At 41.9% G+C, this 26,387-nt stretch overlaps 1 protein-coding gene across 1 annotated transcript in view; it reads left to right on the top strand.

Annotated features, from left to right (window-relative positions):
- The window catches only part of CNTNAP4 (contactin associated protein family member 4), a 297,285-nt gene that overhangs the window by 57,217 nt on the left and 213,681 nt on the right, over positions 1-26,387 (top strand). The gene's annotated exons all lie outside the window — the stretch shown is intronic.

The following is a 26,387-nucleotide window of genomic DNA, read 5'->3' on the forward strand; positions in this document are numbered from 1 at the left end:
TATTGAAAACTGGAAAAAAAAAAAGTGAAATAAGACCGTTGTAAACTTTTTTATTAGAGCAGAATCTCATTAATTTCAGTCATGGCAGGGAGACCCATTGCAAATGTCTAAATTTTGCAAATGAGCACTTAAGTGAATCAATACAATAATACAAGAAAAGTACATTATCAAATATACAAAAAGGTACTTTGTTCAATTATTTTCAGTTATAATTCAGTTTTAATTATTTATTTAATTATTTGTTTAAACATTCTCTGGTGTATTTTGTATAATTAAGGAAGTCTTAGTAATAGACCAACTCACAACAGCTTTTGATATTAAATCTTGGCTGAGATGTGGGGAGCAGGGTTGCCAGGTGTCTGGTTTTCAACCGGAAAGTCCGGTTGAAGAGGGAACCTGGAAATGTCTGGTCAGATGTACTGACTGGACACTAGAAGTCCAGTTACCAGGGGTGAAGGCATATTCGCAGCCTGTCGCCCAGCTCTGAAGTGGGCGCCCACTTTGAGAAGCACAGTTTATAGGGCTGTGGCAGAGTGCAGGGACCCATGGTGAGCAGGGTAAGCAGTTCCCAGTGGGCATGGAACATTCCCAGGGCGGGAAGAAACATGAACCGCCCCACCAATCAGCACTTCTCCTGGCCGTGCTCTCAGGCACCTGTGGGGTGTGGATGGCTGAAGCAGGTGGGGAAGGGGGCTGCCATGCAAGCAATGCAGAGGGAGGCGCAGCGTGCCGTGCAGGAGGGCTGTGTCCTAGCTTGGCAGTGGGCTGCCTGGCTGCTCCTATGTGGCTGCAGCGCACTTCTGACTTGCACCCTAAGGTGGTCTGCTGGAGCTGGGGTTTGCAAGTCACTTGGGGCTGCTCACACTGGAGTTGAGGTGGGAGATCAGCAAGTGATGGTGGGAGCGGGGAGAGGCGGAGCAGGGGTCTGGTTTTCAGATATTAGAAAGCTGGCCACCCTAGTGGGGGAGAGGGACATGGTTTTGTCCCCTCCTCCCCTCCCCCCCCTTTTTAAAAAAAGATTATAAAGTGTGAAGATCGTCAAGGGTCAGATTAGCAGATCTCTATTGATAATTCAGATTTGTGATAATTGCCATATCAAAAACTAATGCATTCTGGCTCAATTCAGCGTGGGGGTTATGCTGTGTCCTGCTGATGTAAAACTGGTCTCCTAATAGATAAAACTGTGATGGCATGCAGTGCTTGCAGACTCTTGCTGTGGTGAGGGGTGTTGCAGCTGCCCAGCACAATCTCAAAAGTGAGCAATGCTGGATGGAGATGGGAAATACTAAATTGGCATTTTGATGCACATCCTTGGGCAGTCTCTCTCTCTTGTGGAGCTCTGATAGTGCACTCACAACTATGTAAAGTGTCGCTCTTCTGATAGGATACTCAAGGGACAGTGGCAGAACAAGCACCATGCATCTTTCTATGGGGTGACTTGTTTTGGGTACAGCTGGCATGTCTCCTTTATGTTACTGCCTCTAAAACTATGCTGAGGCAGCTTTACTATTACTATTTAAATATTTATGTATTTGTGGTTGTTTTAAGGTCACTGTTGTCAGGCTGGTGAATACTCTGCTGCAGCAGAATAATTAGAGGTTAAGGGAGATTGTAAAGACACTGAGAGGGCCTTAAAAAGATCTCCTTAGGTTCAATATAAATTTCCTTAAAAAGGCCAGAAAACCAATTCGATACTCCTTAGTGACAGGAACAGCTTCAGTGGATAGGTGTTTTTGAATAAAACAAATGCAAAAAACACGGCTGAAGTTCAGAAGGCTGAGAGTGAAGAAAATATTGGAGAAATTTATCACTTACCAGTAGGAAATAGTTATTTGTGTTTTTCTTCTCACCTTTTACCACAAACTATTTTTCATAGGATATTCAGTGAAGCACTTACACACCTTTAAATGTCAGTACAATATTTTACATTCAAAAGCAATATGATAGCTCTAGGGTGTGCATTGGTTAATGAGCCATTAAGAGTTCAAATACACATTTTGGCTTTGTTACTCATAATGTTCTTGGGCAATATATGTCCTGTTGTTTTTGCTAAATTCTTCGTTAAAATATTGTCTTAAGGCCTTTGCATCAATGTCTTCTCACAAATGATAATCTTTCCTTGTTAGTTGCAGAATAGCACTTTGGGTTTGGCCAATAAATATAGGAAACTCATCTTTGATCTTACTTTGATATTTAATTAACTCTCCAGAGTCCTACTAAGAACTAAAACAGGAGATTTGGTCTCTATAAAATAATAAAAAACAAAAAAAGGTAAGACTTTGTTCTGTACTGATATGGGTCTTTCCTCCCTTGAAATGTGAGATTCCATCAAAAATTTCATAAAGAGCTATAGCTTAAAACATATTAAATCTAAAAGTAGTACTACTCTCTTGTTTTAAAGTGGCCACTGGTTGGCAGAAGAGTCCAGTCTTCCTATTGGTTTAGAAGAGTAATTGTTGTTGAAGAAAACAGTGATACAGGAATAAATCTTCCATCTCATTAAACCTTGATGGCTATTGAACATGGCTTCACTTCTTCAAATTGCAACTCTTATAGGATAACTACACTGAATTATTAGAATCTAAGTATTCTGGCTGCCTCTTCATCTTATGCTTACAAAGTGTAACAAATCCGTGGCCATGTACATGTAAGATACAGTTTTAGTAAACTGCACACATTTAGCAAAGAGATCAGAATGAAGAACTTTCAGCTCCACATAAATATGCCTCTCCCATGTGAACTAAAACACACGGAGGCTGGATTCATGCCATTGGTTTTTCTGCAGTTACACCAGGGATGAATTGACCCAGTTGTATTTTAAATAGGGGTAGTTCAAGGTCTTTGTTTTTTATAAGATAGTAGTGTATAAACTTGCCCTCCAGAATTCTAACATTATTCTTTTTGAAATCCTCTTTCAAAATGACAATCTCCCTATATAAACAGAAAGATCAGCCTGGGCTATTAGTATATTCTGTCTTGTTTCTTAAATAATATCAGTAATAATCGTTTAAAAATCCATTGTGTAGGAGCAATTTCACCAGCTCTGAGAAGCATTTTCTATTTATGCTCATATGACTAGTTTCTATGCCATTTCACATAGCCAGCTGCTTGAGTTTGATATAAACTTGATTTTGAAATTGGTAGGCTTAAAAGAATAGTCTTGTAACAACAACTCAGGAAGAACCCAGGAATGAAATGGCCCATTAAAGCCATATATTTCACAACTCAATGCACTATTTACTGTGCTTCCTAAAATGATTGTTTCAGCCACTGGAGAACTAGAGATGGCTTTGACTCAATTTTTTTTTTTTATAAAAGACTGGAAAAGGTTTTTGCAAAGATATTGAAACATTTTCACCATTTAAACTTTCCCAGGATGGAGTGACTAGTAGTACGTAAACATTTTTAAATTAAGTCATCACTCGTGGAAGAGAATCTGGAAATATATTAAAAGGAATCTTGGTATTTCAGTTTCTTAAAGAGGGATCTCTGTCCTCAGCCTTACATTACCTATGCAGCTTTAATTACCCCCTGCACGCGCACACACACACATACCACCTCCACTATCACCAGTACATGTGCATTGTGATAAGTCTTTAATTACATGACCACAAACTATTCTTTCCATTGGACCTCTGTCTCATTCAGTGCACAGGATGGACCTATCTGGGGATGAATTGGGATTGCGGGCTGAAGGAGGGAGTAATGCCATCATGTGGCCTCATATTGACACCCACGTGTCATCAGTGGGGTTGGAACCTTTAGTTCTTCGAGTAAATGTCAGTGTGGATCCCACTGTAAGTGTGGATGTGCCTCATGTACGTGAGATTGGAATTATTTTTGAATAGCCATGTACCTCAGGGTCATGCATGTTCCCTGTGTCCCCTTATGCTCCTGTAAATGGCAGGAGAACCACAGACATCCCTCTATTCTCTCTTGCCACCCATGCAGAAAAATGGGACCCAGTCAGTGTCTGACCTGCCGTTGTCTTCAGAGACCCTAAACCAATTCTTAATCTGTTTGGTGAAGAAACCTTATCTTCACACTTTCACCTAAAGAATGCTGCTTATTTAAAAGCAGGGTGGTGGGGGGGAATGATGATCCATGATAGGGGCAGCATAAAGAAAGCAAGGAAAATGCTGGCAGAATCAGCATTGACCATACTGATGCTGACCATTTCAACATCGTGAATGCCGCAGCACTGATGACTACAGCTCCTGTACTGCTGCATCCACACCAATGACCAGGCAGGAAATCACGATATATGCTTGCTCATAAATGGAATGTCAACTGAGTCAGACTGAGCTTAAACATAGTTCCAAGAGTGATAGGGGGTCTGAGAGAGAGGACACAAGACAAAGCCCCTAAGCAATCAGGCAGAACAAGTGACCCAGCACTGATCCTGGTACTGAAGCCCATAATGGAGCTGACCAAGGACCTGAAATATACAGTAAAGACATCCATATCTCCTCTGAAGTCATTCCTAGTACCACAGAGGCAACAGGCACTGGACCCAGTACTGGCTCCGTACCACTCTATGGCACTGCTTTTTGAACAGACGATACACTCCTGCTCACCACTGCCAACATATTCCTTCCTGCAGCTATTGAGCAGCGATTTCTTTCCCTTGCCATCAGAGAGCAACTTAAAGGAAGGTATTGGGGATCCTCTTTTTCAGAAGGCCACTCCAAATGGCACTGGCCTAGCAATTTCAACCAGGATACATATGGCATGTCACTGTGGCCACATTGGCCTTACTGGCAACTGTCCATCCACATGTTGATAAGCAAGTCACCTTCCTGAATTTCTAGGAAAAGGAAGAGTTCATGCTTCTCAGTGGATTCTTAAGCATGATGACCTTAAGGTCTTCCAGGACCTCCTATCCCAAATTGTGAAGACCCTGGACACTGAGACTGTGTTCCTACAAGAAAAGCCTCATACACTTTATAACATTCTGAGCATAACATTCTCTATCAGAATCCTTCTCATTAATGAAGGGATCCTGGAAACATTCAAATGGCTATGGCAGATCCCAGCCACTCTTCCAAGTGTTTGAAGAAAAAGTATCAGGTGCTCCCAAAAGTTTTAAGCACTTTTATTCCCATTCAAATCTAGGGTCCTTGGTCATCTCGGCAGTGCAAGAAAAATTGAAGTCCACTAAGAGAACTCCTAAGGACAAGGGCCTAAATTTTTAAAGATATTTAGGTTTACTGTACTCAGAATTGCAAAGCCTAACTGATTTAGTAAAAGACCAGACAGCCCCACCTCACATTGTCACAGAACTGAGTTGATGGAAGGCACCCAGAAATGTTTGCAGGGTACTATTCTTTGTCCCCTCCCTGACAAAGACTTTAATCATAAATGCAGCAGGTACAGATTGGGGAGGCCACCTGGACCATCTACAAATGCAAGGCACTTGATCTGCAGAAGACATGGGGCATCACATCCATGTCCTGGAGCTCACAACCATCAAACTAGCCTACATTGTCTTCATACTTGCTCTTCAAAACTCCACAGTGCAGATGTTGTTGGGCAATATCTCCATGATGCTCTACATAAATGATCCAGGTGGTACAAGCTCATATCTCTTCATGGAAGCTGCCAAGCTCTGGACACCATGCTAGCAATATGGGATAACCCTGATAGCTCCTGAATGTCAACAATCACCTGGCAGACTTTCTGAGCAGAAAATCTGCCCTGCCACCACTCATGAGTTGTCACTGTGGAGATCCATCACACAGTCTATATTCCAGTGATGGGGACTGCAGTGATAGGTCTGTTTGCCACTGATGGCAACACCAAAAGACAGAACTCTTGTTCCATAGAGGATGAGAGTCTGGGGTCGTTACCAGACACCTACCTTGCACAGTGGTCCCAAGACCCCTTGTATGCTTTGACACTGATTCCCTTGAACTCCAGGGTGTGCTCCAAAATCAAGAGACAGAGCAAGTTCTGGCTAACAGACAGTAGACAGATGTCCATCCAGCTTTTGATCCAGCTCCAAGGCTGCTTGGACCTGATTTCGCAACACCATGGCCAGATACTCCATTCAGACCCAAAGTCATTGCACGTGATGGTGGGCCTCAAATTGGCTGGTGTAGGGACCAGGGCATGGGTGGTCATACCTAATGTCAGGAGTCAGAAGCCTGGAACCAGAGCCACAGTCAGATTCAGGTGCCACACCAAAGGTCAGAGATGGAGACAGTGTCAAGTGCCAGACCAGGGGTTGAAACCAGAGTCGTCTGTATAGGGAATAGGAGCAGGGATCTGGAGTGAAGCAGGAAAGCAAAAAGAAGGAATAGACGGTCATCTGGGATAAGGAAGGCAGGAATCAGGAACAGACAGGAAGGCAGGGTTCAGGAGCCTAGCAAGTAGGCAGGGTCAGTAGTTGCAGCTAGCCAGAAATTCACTTAGTTTCTTAGACAACTTCCTCTGCCTCTTTCTGGTTTAAGTAGTATTCCCAGCCAGTTAGTGGGGCTGGATGTCTCTCCCAATCAGGAGTTTGGTGAGCAGGGCCTTTTGTGATCTCGAACTTGGCTAGCCCTCTACTCCACTGGTTCAGGTGAGCTGCTGGGTGGCAGTCATGGTCTCAGCATGGCTTGGAGACATGTTGGCCTGGGTTTGAGATCTGCAAGCCCTTATAGCTAGTTCTGTACTATGGACAGAGAACTGTTCTTACAGAAAATTCTAATGCAGAACAGGAAAACGTCTACCAGAAAAACATAGTCATCCTAATGTAAGAGGTTCTTGATATGGGCAGATCACCATAGTCTAGATCTGGTCCTGGCCCCATTACCGAAGACCCTTGATGACATATTGTACTGAAATCAGGCAGCTTTTCACTCAGCTCCATTAAGGTCCTCCTCACAACATTCTTCACCTTTATCTTTTCAAACCCAATGGTACCAAAATATATCAGAGTTATCGGACACTGGTCACAGAATCTGCTTCTTCCTGAGACCTCAGTTTAGTTCTTCTGAGACTCCCCTTGAGCTTCTCTCAGAATTTTCCTTACAAGCCTCAGTCTGAAGACAGTATTTCTAGTAGCTATCATTTTGCCAGGGGAGTGAATGAGCTTCATGTACTTATGACAGAACGTCCCATAAAATATTCCCGAAGGGTAGGAGAGAAGACCCTTTTGTTTGTGTGGACGTTTGTTACCCTGAAAGGGGTTGAGTTTTGGTTAGTGACTTGGTGGAAGGGCTAAGTCACATCACCCACTCCAACTTGTGTGCAGTTTGGAGGACAAAATTAAGGCACAGAGAAGCTGCAGTGCCATGTTTGCGAGCAGGGGGTGCTATGGGGCAGCCATGCCTGTACCAGTGGTCTAACTGCTATAGGATGAGACACAGCCACAATGTATTAACATGGGTTACAGAATTTCATACTTTGGCTTGTTCCTTCTGGAAGACTGGGAAAGTGGTGAGACTTGATTCCATTAGAGACCTGAATACTATTCCCAATTCTATCTCAGTGCAAGCTCTCATATATCTTATCTGTGAAATGGGTAAATTATAATTGCCCTCCACAAGGCAGCAGCATGAGGCTTTGATTTACAATGAGGATTGTGAAGTGCCCAAAAACATTAACCACAGGAAGTGCTGGGACCAGAACTCATAGTCTGTGGACTTGCAGTTTGTCTCATAGACCAAAGGTTATTGGGGAGGACGGAGGGAGTTGAAGTCATTTTAGAGGTTTGCTTTCTCAAAATTTGTGAAGGCTAGAAGTTTTGCATCATCTCAAGACTGCCTGCAGTGAGGCCAAAAGTGCATTAGTCATGATAAAATTGTGAGGCCTTGTCATAAATATAAAGGGAAGGGTAAACACCTTTAAATCCCTCCTGGCCAGAGGAAAAACCCTTTCACCTGTAAAGGGTTAAGAAGCTAAGACAACCTCGCTGGCACAGAGCAAACCATCGGCTCTCAGCTCTTCTAATCGATCCAGGTTTGTTGTAGAAAGAGGACTTTTATACAAGGAAACTCTCTCTGGTGGACACCAGGAAGACTGGCATCCTCAGAGACAGTTAGTAGTTCCAACTAAGTACTGGGTAAAGCTCTTGAGATTAGCCCACGATCATCCTAGTGGCCATGCTGGGGTGAATAGGACCAAAGACCATTTGGGGAGGTCATTCCACTTGGAGGGAATGGGCAAGGATGTTTCTACCTAAGTCCGGTCTTGTGAGGTATGCCAAAGAGTGGGAAAACCCCAAGACCAGGTCAAAGCCCCTCCAGCCACACCCCATCATTGAGGTTCCATTTCAGTGAGTAGCTATGGATATTCTGGGTCTTTTTCCGAAAAAGACACCCAGAGGAAAGCAGTACATACTGACTTTCATGAATTTTGCCACCCGATGGCCGGAAGCAGTAGCTCTAAGCAACACCAGGCCTAAAAGTGTGTGCCAGGCACTAGCAGACATTTTTGCCAGGGTAGGTTGGCCCTCCGACATCCTCACAGATGCAGGAACTAATTTCCTGGCAGGAACTATGGAAAGCCTTTGGGAAGCTCATGGGGTGAATCACTTGGTTGCCACCCCTTACCATCATCAAACAAATGGCCTGGTGGAGAAACTTAATGGGACTTTGGGGGCCATGATACATAAATTTGTAAATGAGCACTCCAATGATTGTGACCTAGTGTTGCAGCAGTTGCTCTTTGCCTACAGAGCTGTACCACATCCCAGTTTAGGGTTTTCACCATTTGAACTTGTATATGGCTGTGAGGTTAAGGGGCCATTACAGTTGGTGAAGCAGCAATGGGAGGGATTTACACCTTCTCCAGGAACTAACATTCTGGACTTTGTAACCAACCTACAAAACACCCTCCGAACCTCTTTAGCTCTTGCTAAAGAAAACCTAAAGGATGCTCAAAGAGCAAACAGTCTGGTATGATAAACATGCCAGAGAGCATTCCTTCAAAGTAGGGGACCAGGTCATGGTCTTAAAGGCGCTCCAGGCCCATAAAATGGAAGCATCATGGGAAGGGCCATTCACGGTCCAGGAGCGCCTGGGAGCTGTTAATTATCTCATAGCATTCTCCACCTCCAACCGAAAGCCGAAGGTTTACCATATTAATTCTCTAAAGCCCTTTTATTCCAGAGAATTAAAGGTTTGTCAGTTTACAGCCCAGGGAGGAGATGACGCTGAGTGGCCTGAAGGTGTCTACTACAAAGGGAAAGTGCTGGTGGCATGGAAGAGGTGATCCTCTCCATGACCCTTGGGCATATGCAGTGACAACAGATCAAGGAGTTGTGCACTAGCTATGCGCCGACGTTCTCAGCCACCCCAGGACTGACTGAACGGGCATACCACTCCATTGACACAGGTAATGCTCACCCAATTAAAGTACAACCTTACCAGGTGTCTCCTCAAGCTAAAACTGCTATAGAACGGGAGATCCAGAATATGCTACAGATGGGTGTAATCTGCCCCTTTGGCAGTGCATGGGATTCTCAGTGGTTCTAGTTCCCAAACCAGATGGGGAGATACATTTTTGCGTGGACTACCGTAAGGTAAATGCTGTAACTTGCCCAGACAACTATCCAATACCATGCACAGATGAACTATCAGAGAAACTGGGATGGGCCCATTTCATCTCTACCTTGGACTTAACCAAGGGGTACTGGCAGGTACCGCTAGATGAATCCGCCAAGGAAAGGTCAGCCTTCACCACACATGTAGGGCTGTATGAATTTAATGTACTCCCTTTCGGGCTGCGGAATGCACCCGCCATCTTCCGAAGACTTGTAGATGGTCTCCTAGTGGGATTAGGAGAATATGCAGTCACCTACCTTGACGATATGGCCATATTTTCGGATTCCTGGGCAGAAAACCTGGAACATCTACAAAAAGTCTTTGAGTGCATAAGGGAGGCAGGACTAACTGTTAAGGCTAAGAAGTGTCAAATAGGCCTAAACAGAGTGACTACCTTCGACACCAGCTGGGTCAAGGAACTATCAACCCCCTACAGGCCAAAGTGGATGCTATTCAAAAGTGGCCTGTCCCAAAGTCAAAGAAACAGATCCAGTCCTTCTTAGGCTTGGCTGGATATTACAGGCAATTTGTACCACAATACAGCCAAATTGCCGCCCCACTGACAGACCTAACCAAAAAGAAGCAGTCAGATGCCGTTCAGTGGACCCAAGAGTGTCAGAGGGCCTTTAACCAGCTTAAAGCGACACTCATGTCTGACCCTGTACTAAGGGCCCCAGACTTTGACAAACCGTTCCTAGTAACCACAGATGCGTCCAAGCGTGGTGTGGGAGCAGATTTAATGCAGGAAGGACCGGATCAAGAATTCCACCCTGTAGTGTTTCTCAGCAAGAAGCTGTCTGAGAGGGAAAGCAACTGGTCAGTCAGTGAAAAAGAATGTTACGTCATTGTCTTTGCTCTGGAAAAGCTACGCCCATACATTTGGGGACAGCGTTTCCACCTGCAAACCGACCATGCTGCGCTAGAGTGGCTTCATACCGCCACGGGAAACAACAACAAAAAACTTATTCGGTGGAGTTTAGCTCTCCAAGATTTTGATTTCAACATACAGCACATCTCAGGAGCTTCTAAGAAAGTGGCTGATGCACTCTCCCATGACAGTTTCCCAGAATCAACTGGTTAAAATCGTCCTTGAGATGTGAAAAATATTGTTAGTCTTTATATACTTGGTAGTATATTTAGAGGTGCATGTGTCTTATTAACTCTGTTTTCTCCTAGAGCTTCAGGAAGAAATCACAGCCAGCATTTCACCCTATCTGTGATTTGGGGTGGCGTGTCATAAATATAAAGGGAAAGGTAAACACCTTTAAATCCCTCCTGGCCAGAGGAAAAACCCTTTCATCTGTAAGAGGTTAAGAAGCTAAGACAACCTCGCTGGCACCTGACCAAAATGACCAATGAAGAGACAAGATACTTTCAAAGCTGGAGTGGGGGGAAACAAAGGGTTCTCTCTGTCTGTGTGTGGCTTTTGCCGGGACCAGAGCAGGAATGCAGGTCAAACTCCTGTAAAAAGTCAGTAAGCAATCTAGTTAGATATGCGCTAGATTCTGTTTTGTTTAAATGGCTGACAAAATAAGTTGTGCTGAATGGAATGTATATACCTGTTTTTGTGTCTTTTTGTAACTTAAGGTTTAGCCTAGAGGGATTCTCTATGTTTTGAATCTGATTACCCTGTAAGGTATTTCCCTTCCTGATTTTACAGAGGTGATTCTTTTACTTTTTCTTTAATTAAAATTCTTCTTTTAAGAACCTGATTGCTTTTTCATTGTTCTTAAGATCCAAGGGTTTGGGTCTGTGTTCACCTATGCAAATTGGTGAGGATTTTTATCAAGCCTTCCCCAGGAAAGGGGGTATAGGGCTTGGGGGGATTTTCGGGGGAAAGACGTTTCCAAGTGGGCTCTTTCCCTGTTATATTTGTTAGACACTCGGTGGTGGCAGCAATAAAGTCCAGGGACAAAAGGTAAAATAGTTTGTACCTTGGGGAAGTTTTAACCTAAGCTGGTAAAAATAAGCTTAGGGGGTTTTTCATGCAGGTCCCCACATCTGTATCCTAGAGTTCAGAGTGGGGAAGAAACCTTGACAGGCCTACCAACACTACTGTCTACCACAAAGGAGACAACCTAGGGTTTGCCTATACTTACTGGGATATCGATGCGCGGCAATAAATGCATTGGTGGTCAATTTAGCGGGTCTTTGACCCACTAAATTGACTACAGCTTGGTCTCCTGTCGACTCCTGTACTCCACCTGAACGAGAAGCACAAGTGGAGTGATGGGAGACCATCTCCCATCAACATAGCGTAGTGAGGACCCCATGTTAAGTAGATCTAAGTATGTCAAATTCGGTTACGTTATTCATGTAGCTGAAGTTGCATAATTTAGATTGATCTCCCCCAGTGGTGTAGACAAGGCCATAGTCTTTTTTTACCTCCTTCCTTCTTTCAGTCAGACTCCATCTGCTTTTAGCATTACACTGCTGCAGTCTGAAAGAGGAGCTTTAGGTTCACTACAGAGAGCTTTAGAGTGTGAAAATTTCCTCTCTCAGTCTGCAGGGAACTTTAGCTACATTTAGTTATGAGTAAGTTGGAACCTGTTGATCTTCCTTTTGGGATTTTGTATTCTGCATCTTCATTCCTTCTGACTTGCGGGTCTCATTGTTAATACCATCATCAGTTCTGGGATGGATCCAAAGGCATACAGTTTTGGCCAAGATTCAGACTAAGTTTTTGGATTCTTCTTATGAATGTTAAGCTGTGCATTTGAGGTGGTGATTGGAATACTTTTTTTTTTTAAATTGACTCCACTAGAACATTATGCCAAAATTCCTGAAAATTGAAACTGACTGACTTTGCACAGCTGTAATATGCTGGCAAGAGTTTAAAATCACACCAGTTAGAAAACACCTGCCTCCTTTCACTCACTATGACATCCAGTCATTATACAGGAAAGAAAAGAATGCAGTCACATAAGATAGTGTTGGAAAGACTTTGTGTCCCAACTACTAACTGCAGCACGCATTCCTAATTTGCCACAGATCAACACAGATCCCCCCCCCCCAAATCCCCAGACACAAATCAACACAACCAGTAGACACAATAGAAGCTTGAGATTCTGTCATGGGTATTTTTAGTAAAAGTCAGGGACAGGTCTCGGGCAATAAACAAAAATTCAGACGCTTGCAACTTGTCCATGACTTTTACTAAAAATATGGGTTTGGGGACAAACAAAGCAGTGACAGAGCTTGCAGCTGTTCCAGTCCCGCGACTGATCCTGAGGAAGGGAGTGTTCACTGCTGCTCTAGCCCCGGGGGGCTAACCCAACCCCAGCCACTGCTCTAGCAGCCCCAGGGCTGGCCATTGGCCAGCTGTTCCCAGGACTGCTGTCCAGGGCTGGCTGCTACTCCTGTGTTCTTGGGGCTTGCCATTGGCCAGGTGTTCTGATGGCCTGTGCGCTCGGGCTGGCAGATGTTCTGGCAGCCCCTGGGCTGACCACTACCTAGCTGTTCTGGCACTTGCTTCTCCACAGCCTTGGGGCTGGCTGCTGGTCAGCTTTTTGGCAGCCCAATATGGCTGCTGATCAGCTGCTGGTCCAGTAGCCCCAGAGCTGACAACTGCTTCAGCCCTGCCCCAGAAGAAATTCCAGAGGTCCTAGAAAGTCATGAATTTTTTGACCGAATCCTATCCCTAACGATAACCAACATGCATAGTCTACTGAGTACCACTATGACAGCGAGAATGACCATGGTTGATGGCATCACACCACGCATCATGTAGTGAAGTTTTCAGATCTGAGTCAATCCTGCAAATCCACAAATTTCTGGTGTGGCCCTGTGGGCAACATCCAGAAAGGCTCAGGGCATGCTTTCCTTTGCGCGTTGATGGAAAATTTGAGAGGCTGGTGTGCTAGGGTGTTTTAGTCCATCCTGGCAATATGACCAAAGAGCACACAATGCCACTTTTGGATGTAATGAGCGACTGAAGGAGGGTCAGATCTCTGCTAGATCGACATTTCCCAAAAAGTCAAACCAATTTATGCTCAGGCTTTGGCACTCACAGTGCGTATGAAAGGCCTCTAGCTACTCCAAGTCTGTCTGTAAGAGCGTCCAGGTTTCTGACCTGTATAGCAATACTGGTAATACAGAAGTTTGATAGATCCTGAACTTTGTCTCAGCTTAACTATGTTTTGAAGACATGGACTTTGTGCATGGGACAGCGAGACCTATTCATTGAAGAACATCTGGTTTGCTGCCACTGTTTGAACTCTGCTTGCAGCACAGGTACAGAACTCATCAATATTCTCCAAGGTACTTGACAGCCCCCAACCCTGCATGAGGGTTCTGGTGACCCAGTTCTGGATCTTGGTCTTCCACCATTAGACATTCAACCCCATAATATAGGCTGCACCCTGAAGGACTGGGCTGAAATTCTTTGACCTCTCCACAAGCAAGGTAGTGTTGCTGGCATAGTCTTGTCAGTGAACACTTCTTGATCAGCCTTGATTCTGATATGGGGAGTAGTAAGTGCAAATATCGAATCAATAGCTTGATAGAATAGTGGCAGGGCAAGAATAAATCACTGCCACACATGTGTAGTTGTGTAGAAATGCAGTAAAAGCAGTGAATCAATACACACTCTTGCACCAATACCAGTGTGAAGATCATACACCAGATTTAGCAAAACACACAGAACGCTAACTCGTTTCAGTGTGAGCTAAAGTGCTAACCTGTCAACCGAACCAAAAGATTCTTTGATGTTGATAATGTCACATGAAGCAGGTGTTTAAATTCTTGGTGCAGTTCAGACAGAAGCCAGAGGGTAAGGACAGCATCCACTGTTGACTGCCCAACACTGAAACCTTATTGCTGCGGACAATGGTGTCCAGTAAGGAGCTGCTGCCTCCTACCAAACAAAATGTGATCAGACCTTTCCAAGGACCAATAACAATGAGGATGGCCAACCTACAATAACCCCAAACTCAAACAGTCCTTCATTGTAGCACACACCCTTCATTCACCACCAACACAAATCAACACAAAATGCCAAAGCACAATACACACTCACCCACTTTCACTCATACTTACCATAAGACCATAAACTTCAGTGTCAAAGCCTACCACTAGTAAGCTCATAAGAACTTAATGCCACAAAATATCTAACAATCTCAAACTGGTAGATCATACTATAGATGTGAGTTAAGGGCTTAAATATACACCAGCTCTTCTGGGCAGGGGCCAAGTGGTGACACATGGGGGGCAGGCATGTGGGGTCAAGTGACTTTTCCCCCACCCCTCCACCTCCCGAGACTTGCTGCTTGGCTTGTACTGAGCATGCTCAGTAATACTGCTGAAGCCAGCTGCCGTTACTCTGCCCCCACTATCAGAAGGCACGGATCATCTCTAATTGGTTCTGGGTTTGTACAGGGCACTATCCCAATACAAATAATAAATAAAGTTTTGGTCTCATAAATGCTTCCAAAAGGTATTTAGATATACTTCACCCAGAAAACTATACTAAACACTCTACATGTCTAAATCAAAGTGATGATACAAACAATGTTAAAACAATGCAGAATTCATACCAATTTACACAGATAGCCCTGAGGTGCAAACGGAGACAGTAATGTTTCAAATCAAAACATTCCTCCCAAATCTTCAAAATGCACAGGGGCAGGGTTTCAAATAAAAGCAGTTGATCTTCTGCTGAATCCACTGAGGAATGCCACTTCTTATAAATTGCCACAGCACATCTTCTGACGTAGCAGGGTAACTGTGGAAGCTGTGACTTTTTGGCAGTATGCACTGATGAATGAAACCTCTTTATTGCTTAATCCGGTATAAACTGCTTAACTATTCTTAGGATCTACAGTGCGCCTGTCTATAATGAAGGGCAACGGTTCTGGCCATATAATCAGTACTTCAATGAAGTTGCCTGTATCATATGTTTGTCCATGAACACATTTCACTAAGGTCCTTTAAAACCAACCAACCAGAAAACACTGTTCATCCAAAACATTTGTCCTGATGTCTGTTATCAGTAATTACATACAAGGAAAGATGTAGAGGAAGCAGAAATATAATCTGATCACATTCTAACTGTTTACTGATATGTTTATTGATTGCCTTTCATTTTGTCCAAGAGTTTGTGTTTTGCTTATTTATTACCATTTTAGTTACCCATGTATTACCAGAGATTGAGAATAATCTGCAATTTAGATGGGATTATTCCAAACCATAAAGTTTTTCTAACAGACAGTTGCCAATCTGCTTCTCATCTTGATCTCAGATTAATTTCTAAATTGCCAAACTGATGCCAAACAAATGTCCTATTGTTGCAAGATACCTCAGTTAGTTAGTTGATGATAATCAGAAGGGATGCTATGATTATTATTAAATTATACATAGATTGGTGAAATGTTGGCTATTTGTGTGTCTTTTAAGTCTCACAGTGATTTTAAATAATGTGACAAACACAAATTTTAGGCTGGAGCGTCCCAAGGTTCTACAGTGTCCAACTCCACTGGCTTTCTGGTAGTAAATATAACGAGGAATATTATTTTCTGACAGCTGCAAAAAACATTCATATGCTGGAACTATTAAAGGTTTTTCTCTCTGTTGTTTTTTTTAAAACTACACGATTTCAGTAGGGGTGCATTCTGTCCATAGTGATTCGTCATTAAATATAAGAGGCTATAATGTTCTGAAAAGATAGGATCCAAATCTGCATAAATACTCAATTTTCAAATGTGAAAGATTTTTTTATAAGTTAAACATAGCTTTATAAATAATGTAGCCTAGCTGGGCATTAGTTGTACACCAGATGCAGTAAAATTGCTGCTACTTAATGCTACTGTAAAGCCATAAGAAATTTTCATTTGGCTGTTGAAGTTGGCTGGTTTAGTTTCACAAACGTTATAATGACATTTCCGAAAATCATAAATGAAGACTATTACAATAGTCTATGAAAAATCCAGATTCCTGAACAATGAAGTTGGGTTCTAAAGCAGAAAATGCTAACTGAATTGAAGTCCTGTTTTCCTTCACTTGTAGTTAGGTGATTAAAAATTTGTCCTTCAAAGTCACATGAAATAATAATAAAAAGTTTACCTCAGTAATCTACATGTAATATGTTTTACATATCCTACAAAACTAACCAAAAGACAAAGCCTTATTGGTTATGGCACTCAATTGGTTATGACAACCAGATGTGGTTATATTTGCTAAGAGTGAACTTCCCTTAGTCTAGCTCAATTGTATTTTCTATAATGCTGTTTTCCAACCCTACACAGTTATACCCCCCTCCTCTTTTAGCATGATGTAACAATATAGTGCTGCTGATGAGATTCATATTGCTGGCAGCAATCTAAAATTGGCTAATCAGAAGTACATCTTTTTGTCCTCTTTCTCAGCTCTAGAGTGCTTACTGTACTGCTTATTCTCAGCAAGAAGGGTTTCTTTATTAATTCCACAGTAGCATAATATCATTCAGAATCCATGAACTCTGATACACGAAGTATCTAGTGAAGCAGAAATTCCCATGGGTTAGAGGAGAAATGAGAGAGCTTGCATTAGAATCTAACTCTATAAAAATGTGAATTTTAAAACATTATATTAGTCATTGCAAAATCATAGAATATAAGTAAACTCGTGAACTGGTTTAACTGTAATTTCTTGCATGCCTTTTGTGGCTGAAATGCTGGCACATTTGATTTTAATCTGATGAAGATGATTAGCCAGGAAACAAAATATAGTGACTTCAATAAAGCTATGCCAATGTACAACAGCAGATGATCTGGCACAGTATGTCTATAGAACCTCATAAGTGAACCTCTATATCCTGGGATATTACAGGATGCTAATAGACTGACATACAGTTTTTTTTTAAAGGAGCCTTTGATTATTAATGCAAGCATCTTTGAAAATAACTACCCTAGGGGATTCAATTAGATAAGTATACAAAGTGCTAAGAACCATAGGTATAAGTCTGGAATACTATACTACAGAAATAATATTTGAACAAATAAAATCATACTTACATGGTTGGGTTCTACAGTGTGTTTGGAATATAGAATTACACACAGACGCAAACATCATAGTACTTCAAAGGAGAGACAATTACTGCTATAGAATAAAACTGAGAACAAATTAAATATTCATAGAGTTGATTCATAGAAATGTTAGCTTGTTGTGGAATGTTAAAAATATGCACACAAAAATTAGGATTTAAACACCATAAAGGTGACATTTCACTTGTTTTCTTTCTTACAAAATCGTGATCCCTTTGTGTATGTCAGAGCTGCGTGCAGGCCAGTAACCAGATGGAGTTGGCCAATATTCCCAGCTGCTAGTTGTAGCAATTTACATCTGTAATAATGGAAACAAAATTGAGCATTTTAGTTTTAAATAGAAGGAGGAGTATTTTTTGCCTGGAAACTGCAGGTGCCAACATTTTATTTGTTTGCCTACTGTACAGACTGCACCATGAAAGATGCCAAAATTAGTGAATCAGCTTTTCCAGCATTGAAATGTCTTTACTAGAGTGCCATCATCAGAAAGTGATTCATCTAGGACTTATGCTACAGTATTGTGATGGACACGGCAGAAATACAAAGTTATATACCTCGAGGTTTCAGCAACAGACCCAGTAAGTAATAGAGTACCATAGTATACACATCACTCCTTGTTAAAGATAAATATAAAATTTGCAGTTATTCTTTGTAGCTTCATAGCAAAACTGATGCAATACAAAATCCTTTTAGAGGTTTAATTTGATATAATCCTTTCAGCTACCATAATGGTTTTATTTGAAAATTCCCAGAGTGATTCCACATGGAAAAAATCCGTGAATAAACTGATAAGGACTCTTACAGCAAAACATAAGAGCAAAAATCTCCTTTCAGGTCTTCCTGGAAGACTGACTGTGACAGTCTGCTCTCCCTAAGTGCATAGATTTCCCATTGACTGTGCTGTAGGTACTGATGGGAGATCCATATATAAGCACAGTAGAATACAAGTCATAATGGAGGGCATGCATCATAAAAGTGAATTTTGATCTATGTACTAAATCCTCTAGGTTATCAATGCAATCCACTTCACTAGTCAGAAGCAGTGGCATACATCATGAGCTAAGAAGCTTGATTTAATTTCCAGGGCAGCTTCCTAACTGGAAAATGTCAAAGTAACATGTTGTGAATATTTATGGTCTACAAGCTTCTTCCTTCTCTGTATAATATGCACTGAAGCCAAATGACTTTTTTTGTACTATTCACGTATACTCTGAGAAATAATGACACAGTCCCCTGCCTTGAGGCCAACGCTAGGCTGGAAAAGAGGACAAAGTTTAAATTGGATAATAGCTTGTTTTGTGAAGATGTTCATGTCCTCAGGGATGAGGGAAAAAGAAGCCAAAGAAAGCATAAAAGGAACTGAATTCTTACATGCTGGTGGGAGGTAGCTGAAATCTATAGCAGTCAGAGGTAAAAAGATCACTTTGCGTTGTGGCAGTTTTCTTGCCTAAACTTCAAGGGCCAGCAACGAGTAAGGCATGTTGGTAAGACTCCTATGGAAGGATAAACCAACATTCAGAATTCATTGGCAGCTAAGCAGAGAGAAAACAGTTCCCATGGAAAGGGGGCTAAATTCCTATCTTTGTGAGGGCCAGTGCTTTGCGTGAAAGACAGTTGTTTACCGGTACTAGAGCCTAGTGCATCATGTATTTGAGTTAAATCTGTCTTCCTTTTGTTTTGCTATAACATAGAATCATAGAATATCAGGGTTGGAAGGGACCCCAGAAGGTCATCTAGTCCAACCCCCTGCTCGAAGCAGGACCAATTCCCAGTTAAATCATCCCAGCCAGGGCTTTGTCAAGCCTGACCTTAAAAACCTCTAAGGAAGGAGATTCTACCACCTCCCTAGGTAACGCATTCCAATGTTTCACCACCCTCCTAGTGAAAAAGTTTTTCCTAATATCCAACCTAAACCTCCCCCCCTGCAACTTGAGACCATTACTCCTCGTTCTGTCATCTGCTACCACTGAGAACAGTCTAGAGCCATCCTCTTCGGAACCCCCTCTCAGGTAGTTGAAAGCAGCTATCACATCCCCCCTCATTCTTCTCTTCTGCAGACTAAACAATCCCAGTTCCCTCAGCCTCTCCTCATAAGTCATGTGTTCTAGACCCCTAATCATTTTTAACATATATTGATATGATTAATATGTAGATCCATTTTGAATGTTGGTTGCTTCCTCTGTTTGTTTACCACCAAATCAACACATATGGAACCAGAAACGGGATACTATACAAAGCAACCAGCTCAGAAGTCTGAGTGTGGTAGACTTAGCCCAGCAACTCAATGAAAGATGCATTTTTTGTTCTGGATGTTTTCTTGTTACCATCTGTGGGGAACTGAGAAACTTCTGATTTATTTTTCTGAAATAATCTTTATATATTCGTACATTGAAAGGCCAGAAGGGACCATTGTGATCATCTGGTTATACCTGGTAGATACCTGGTTATACCTCCTGTATAACACAGGCCAAAGAACTTCCCCAAAATAATTCCTAGAGCAGATCTTTTGCCAACAAAAAAAGCCAATCTTGATTTAAAAATAATCAGTGATGGAAAATCCATGATGACCCCAGGTAAATTGTTCTAATAGTTATTACTCTCACGGTTAAAAATGTATGCTTTATTTCCAGTCTGAATTTTTTTAGCTTCAATTTTCAGTCAATGGGTAGTGTTGTACCTTTCTCTCCTAGATTGAAGAGCCTGTTATTAAATATTTGATCCCCATGTATGTACTAACAGGCTGTAATCAAGTCACCTCTTAACCTTCTCTTTGTTAAGCTAAATAAATTGAGCTCCTTGAGTCTATCACTAAAAAATATTTTTCAATCCTTTAATTATTCTCATGGGTCTTCTCTGAACCCTTTCCAATTTTTCAACATCCTTCTTCAATTGTAGACAACAGAACTGGATGGACTCAGTATCCCAATAGTTCTCACACAGTGTCAAATAGAAAGGTAAAATAACCTCTCTAGTCCTACTCGAGATTCCCCTGTTTATGCGTCCAAGGGTCACATGAGCTCTTTTGGCCTCAGTTTCACTAGGCACTCATTCAGCTGATTATCCACTGCAATCCCCAAATCTTTTTCAGAGTCACTCCTTCCCAGGATAGAGTTCCCCATCCTGTAAGTATGACTATGTTCTTTGTTCCCTAGATGTATATATTTATATTTAGTTATATTAAGACACATTGTTTGCTTGCACTCAAAGTGATCTTTGTATATTAGTGGCCTGTCCTTTTCATTATTTACTACTCCCCAATATGTGACTCGGTTTCCCCTCTCCCTTGATTTTGCTATTTACTTGGTTGAAACAAGGCAGGCGGCACAGTGATTGAAGGAAAGTCACTAAGCAAAAAAGAGAATCTAACATTGCTGGGGGTAATTATGGCAAATTTCTAGACAGGTCAACAAAGTTGGCAGAAGTACTACCGGTTGGGAGCAAATTCATTGACTGGTTTTAACTGTGTTCAAGAGGTCCAAAAAACGTAGAATAGTTTAAAGTGGGAAGCCTGTTATAGGTGAAGGTTCCCTCTCACTCTATCAAGAACTGAGATGAGACTTTATCCAGTAAAGGAAAAACAGATTTGAAGGACTTGGAAACCGACCAGGGTCTCCATATGAAAGATGGGTGTCACCTGGTAAGACAGTGTGCAGATAAGCTGTTGCTTGCTTTCAAGATTTATTTTCTCTGTGTTGCCGGCACCCAGTGCCCAGAGGCAAAACAACAGCAGGGGTTCGTTACCCGGTGTGCGTCACTCAATAATCACAACGGGGTGGAGAAGCAGAAAAGTTTATTTGCAGCTGCAAACAAGGTACAGGGAGAATAGAATCTCAAATCCTGCACCTCAGAGCAGGTCATTACACACACTTTTATATTCCTTAATGCGACTGCACTACACATCAGCCAATCAAAACTTTACACAAATACTCTGCCTTCCTTATATGGGTTACAACAATATTTATTTCCTGCAACCTCTAACAAGCATTCCTAGCAACTTAAACAACCAGCACATTCTGTCTGGCCTTGTAGCTGTCTCTCCTTTTATCTTTAACTTGGCGTCAGCAAACCTTACTCAAACCAGCCAGGCCTGAATTCTATTAAGGGGGGTTGAGAAGAAGCCCTTAGGCCTTCAGCAGGGAGACTTCCTCGACCCTTATGGCCTTCCATCCCCTCAACTTAACTAGTGGCCATGCCCTGGGGTCTCCAACATCTGTAATTATTTTGTTCTAAATACATTCTATGCTTTGTGAAGGCTGACCGGTCACTGGTAAACGCTGTCATTGTCCCTGGGAAATAACAGGACAGCCAGTGAACTACACTCAGACTTGCTAAGGTGATCACAGTGAGGGAACGATTACAGGAGGAAATTTCAGCCTAAATCCCCAGTCTGGAGGAAGGGAGAGGAATACAAGTTGTCACCCCAAGACAGGTTACAGCAGAAGCCTGAGATCTGAGTGAGGGTGCTCTCGTGGGGGCTACAATGGGATTAAAAGCACAGTTACCCCCATGGGTTTGACATCAGTTATACAATTTACTTCAGTGGTGGGCAACCTGCAGCCCGTCTGGGTAATCCGATGGCAGGCTGCGAGACAGTTTGTTTACATTGACTGTCTGCAGGCACGGCTGCCCGCAGCTCCCAGTGGCTGTCGTTCGCTGTTCCTGGCCAATAGGAGCTGCGGGAAATGGCGTGGGCCACAGGAAGGTGCTGGCTGCCGCTTCCTGTAGCTCCCATTGGCCAGGAATGGTGAACCATGACCACTGGGAGCTGTGGATGGCCATGTCTGCACACGGTCAAGGTAAACAAACTGTCTCGCACTGATTTATTATGAATGAGGCAAGCTCCCAAAATTTAATCTGTTCTACATTCAGCTCTGGAAAGAAGTCAGAATATGTGCTCAAAAGAAGTTCATCTGCCGCTGATCAGCACAAGAGCAAAAACATGCAGGGCTGGCTGGGCATTAGGTGCAGCTAAAGGGTGCACCAAATTGGTATATTACCAAAGTAGCGTCTACCAGTGGATCCCCGGGAGAAACTGATGAGGTTTAAAAGTGCCCTGCTCTGGCAGAATCTCAGCAAACACTTGCCGTCCCTGGGGATAAGGCTTAGCAGGTTAGTAGACATGAATCAGTTTCATAGTAATTGTCTTCACAAACTGTTATAAAATGTCTTAAAACTGTGAGGTATTTGTTTGGCATATCTTACTTTTTTTGTAATTACTTGTAAAGTGCAGAGTATACTATTAATTGTATCAAACTGTATAACTATGGTATAGTATATTCCCGTATAATGCAAAAGGAGCCATCTAGTGTAGGCAGTCGGTCCATATTGCTTTACAGTGTTATGCTGATAGAAAAGCTGAAAAAAGAATAGTGGCTTTGATAATTCTTTGAATTGTTGCCAACTAGCTGTCCTTTTGATGCATCGTGTCAGCCACTGTGTTATGAAATAGCCCACTGGAATACATTTAAATAATGATTGATTGAAAAAAATGTCTTCAAAGGCTTCAGAAGATGGAAAGCAAAATGGGACACATCTGAATAACTGTCAACACAGAAGATTGCGACCAAAATAAGGTTAGCTACATTCATGCAACTGACTTCAAGGGGTAGGTGAAAGGTGAATTGGCCCTCTGATTACAAGTATCATTTCCCAGTGCCGTGCTATCATCTTGAGTTAGATTGAAAATGGCTCTGAAACACCTTAACTGAGATTTGACATAGTAAATGATACTTGTTGTACATGTTTATTAGTAACTTTCACTTTTGTTCTAGTAAGACTAATGTTGCCACTTTTTAGAAATTTAAATTCTTGACATGCTGAGCATGAGTCTGACAACCCAAAATGGGAAGTGAAATAAAAATATTTGTTTCTTTTTTCTACTCAGTCTAAAATCAGTGGCTCGACTCTTGGTCATGCTGCATTTGTTTTGCATTGGGTCACAAGTACAAAGTGACCTGAATCATGGTTGATCCCACTTGTACAGTGCAGGAATCCTCTGGTGATGTTGGGCTACTGAACTGACGTCTTTGCCCAGCTCTCTTACTGGCCCTGGGGTAGAGGGCGTATCTGGAGGAAAAGTGCATGGTTGGGGCATCCCTATGTTCTGCATTGTTCAAATGACCTTTGAACTCTTCATTTGTTATGAGTACCTATGAGGAATCTCTGTAGGCTACAGTGCTTTGACAGCTTCTGGCATTTTCCTCTGTGGTTGAGTGTTGCCAGCTATAAAGCAGTACTGGCAAAATATGACTCCTTTAGATCAGCTCCTGAAAGAATAAAAGAGAATGTCCACTCCCTTCTGTTACTAGACGTAGAGCTTTTCTCAACTTCTAGGAAGCCAGGATTCTTCCCAAAATACTTTCCTTCTACTAGTGGGAGCTGCTTGTCATTTGCTTTCATCTCCAAGCAGCAAATCTCAATTTGTACATCTCCCAACGATATACCTCTTGTGTATGAAAAGATCTCAACCAATGTTGTGTGCTATCCAATAGTTTTTCTGTGGCAATGAGGATTTTCACTAAATGCCTGGTGTCATAACCATTTTTCTTTGTTGTCAAGGTATCTTCCTGTGTCTAGATGACTGGTCAAACAGAGCACATACAGCATTAGATGTGTTGATTCAGCTGTCATGTCAAGTCCATGTGGCTTCACATATACAAATCAAAATCCATTTTCAACAGAGCACAAATGATATTTCTTAGAGCCCTGATGAACTCCACAGCTGTGAATCTTTCTTGCCAGAGGAGAAGTTCCATGTTGGTTCCTTATTCACATTGCGGGAGGTTTGGCTCCATACTTCTCAGGAAGCCTCTTTAAGTTATTACCTACAACGGACCAAACTTATCTGCAATTTCTCCAAACTTTTTGTAGAGTATAAGTATTAAAACAGGGTCAGTCCATCTCTGTTCAAAGGCTCTCCAAATGGAGTGTAAATGTAACTGTTATAACTGGGGTTCAGGCACCTGGAGATATCTGTTCACATTCATGTAGGTCAAAGGCATGCTTTCTGTGAGGTTGCACTCCATATGCTTTATGAATGTGAATATGATGTAACTGGAATATGCTTCATGCAAAAGGTCTCTTGTAAGGCATCATTACAAAGGTAAAAACCTACTGAATATGTTCATCCTATTTGTATGAATGTATCATACTTGTAACTGAAACTAGAAATATGAACTATTACTCTGAGGTCCTATTGTAATTATGCAAAGTGTGGGCCATTAATGGCGGCTTGGAATCTTGATGGCTCCCATTAACTAGGACAATTGGTTGTAAATGGCTCTGTTTACTTGTACACATGTGCCTTCCTGTACTCATGTCTCCCAGCTACTAGGTAATGAAGATTTGTTTGATGCAAGTCTGTTTAATTACAGAGAATGCACATAAGGTCCTATTTCCCTGAATGTGGGAGAAATAAAACAACAGGATATAGTTTCTTTGGTCACAGCTCCAATCCTCTTTGAGCCATCAAAAGCACAGAACTCTCTCTAGGCTTGTTTCTCATGGCCACACTATGAGTGCTTCTCTGGGGGCCTTTGGATCTTCTTTGCTCCTTCTCTGTCTGGTTCTATAGTGGTTATATCCCCTCTTCCACACACACATACTGACACACAGCTACAATCAAAATCAATCTCCCACCCCATGTTACATTCAGCCCATAGTGAAACCCCTCTACCTACATAATTCTGAATCTTGAACTAATCAAAGGTGTATTTAATTTAGCATGAATGGAAGGCAGTTGTTATGCCCACCAACTCCAATGAGTTTTCTCCCAACCCCCAACATAACTATAGGATAAGACTGCAGAGGCAAAAACATTAAGGTCATTCAAGTGGTGATTAGATATAGACCTTAGATACAGTTTTTAAAAAGCTCAGTGTCACTGTTCAGTGTCCATTTGCTGTTTTTGGAATTGCTGCAGTTTCCTGTTGATCTTATTATGTCTCATATCTTTAAACAGAGTTAATATCTGCTCAATAAAATAATTTTTGAGTCCTAAAAGTGATCTACTATCTTAGTGCAAGCATACAGGCTCCTGCTGTTCGGTAGACAACTCTATAAACTCTTGCTTAGTTAGTTTGCTTACAAGTATGGTTGCAGTTGTATGAACATTTAATTTATTTAAAGTATGATTCTGTTATTTAGCCTGAGGAAAAGCAAAACAAGGTATTTACTTCTCCGTATGTTTTGGCATTGTTTTATCTCCACTGACATTGCTAGCTACTTAATTTCATTTAACTCATGAAATGAACTTTTCTAAGCACATTAAATCACAATTACCAGTAGGTTTTATCAAGAAAATTTGTTGTAGCATGTGGAGCCAAATTCATCCCTGGTTTAACTATTGAATTCAGTGTAAAATCAACTTCCATGGATTTCTCCATATGAGAAATATGCTGCTTTGTTAACCAGAGAAAAGACATATATACTATGTGACCACATTAAGCGGTGACATAAAAGATGATGTAAGTTATGTACTGATAAACTGGTGTGAGCAAGGATACATTGCAGTCAGCTGCTGTAAATTGGTTTAATTTACATACCAAGGCAGCAAAAGGAAGTAGTATAGCAGTATGAAAAATAATGGGGTAGCACACCTGAAATAAACGTTAATCAGTGCTCCAGTTTCTGTTCTATACTTTGAAAAGCTTTTCACATGAAGCAGCAGGAGTGGGGCAGCCTGACAAGCTGTGAGGCCAGGTGAGAAAGCTCAATCATGATTTCATACTTTCTCTGCTGGGAATGTAAAGTTTTAAACACAGTGAATATGATTGTTTTACTAATTCCCTGGGCAGCTCCACTCTCAAGATCTGCATCTGTTCTAAATCCTAAAGAGCAC

Source organism: Lepidochelys olivacea, assembly GCF_965140295.1.
Source record: "Lepidochelys olivacea isolate rLepOli2 genome assembly, chromosome: 5".
NCBI classification, from domain to species: domain Eukaryota; kingdom Metazoa; phylum Chordata; order Testudines; family Cheloniidae; genus Lepidochelys; species Lepidochelys olivacea.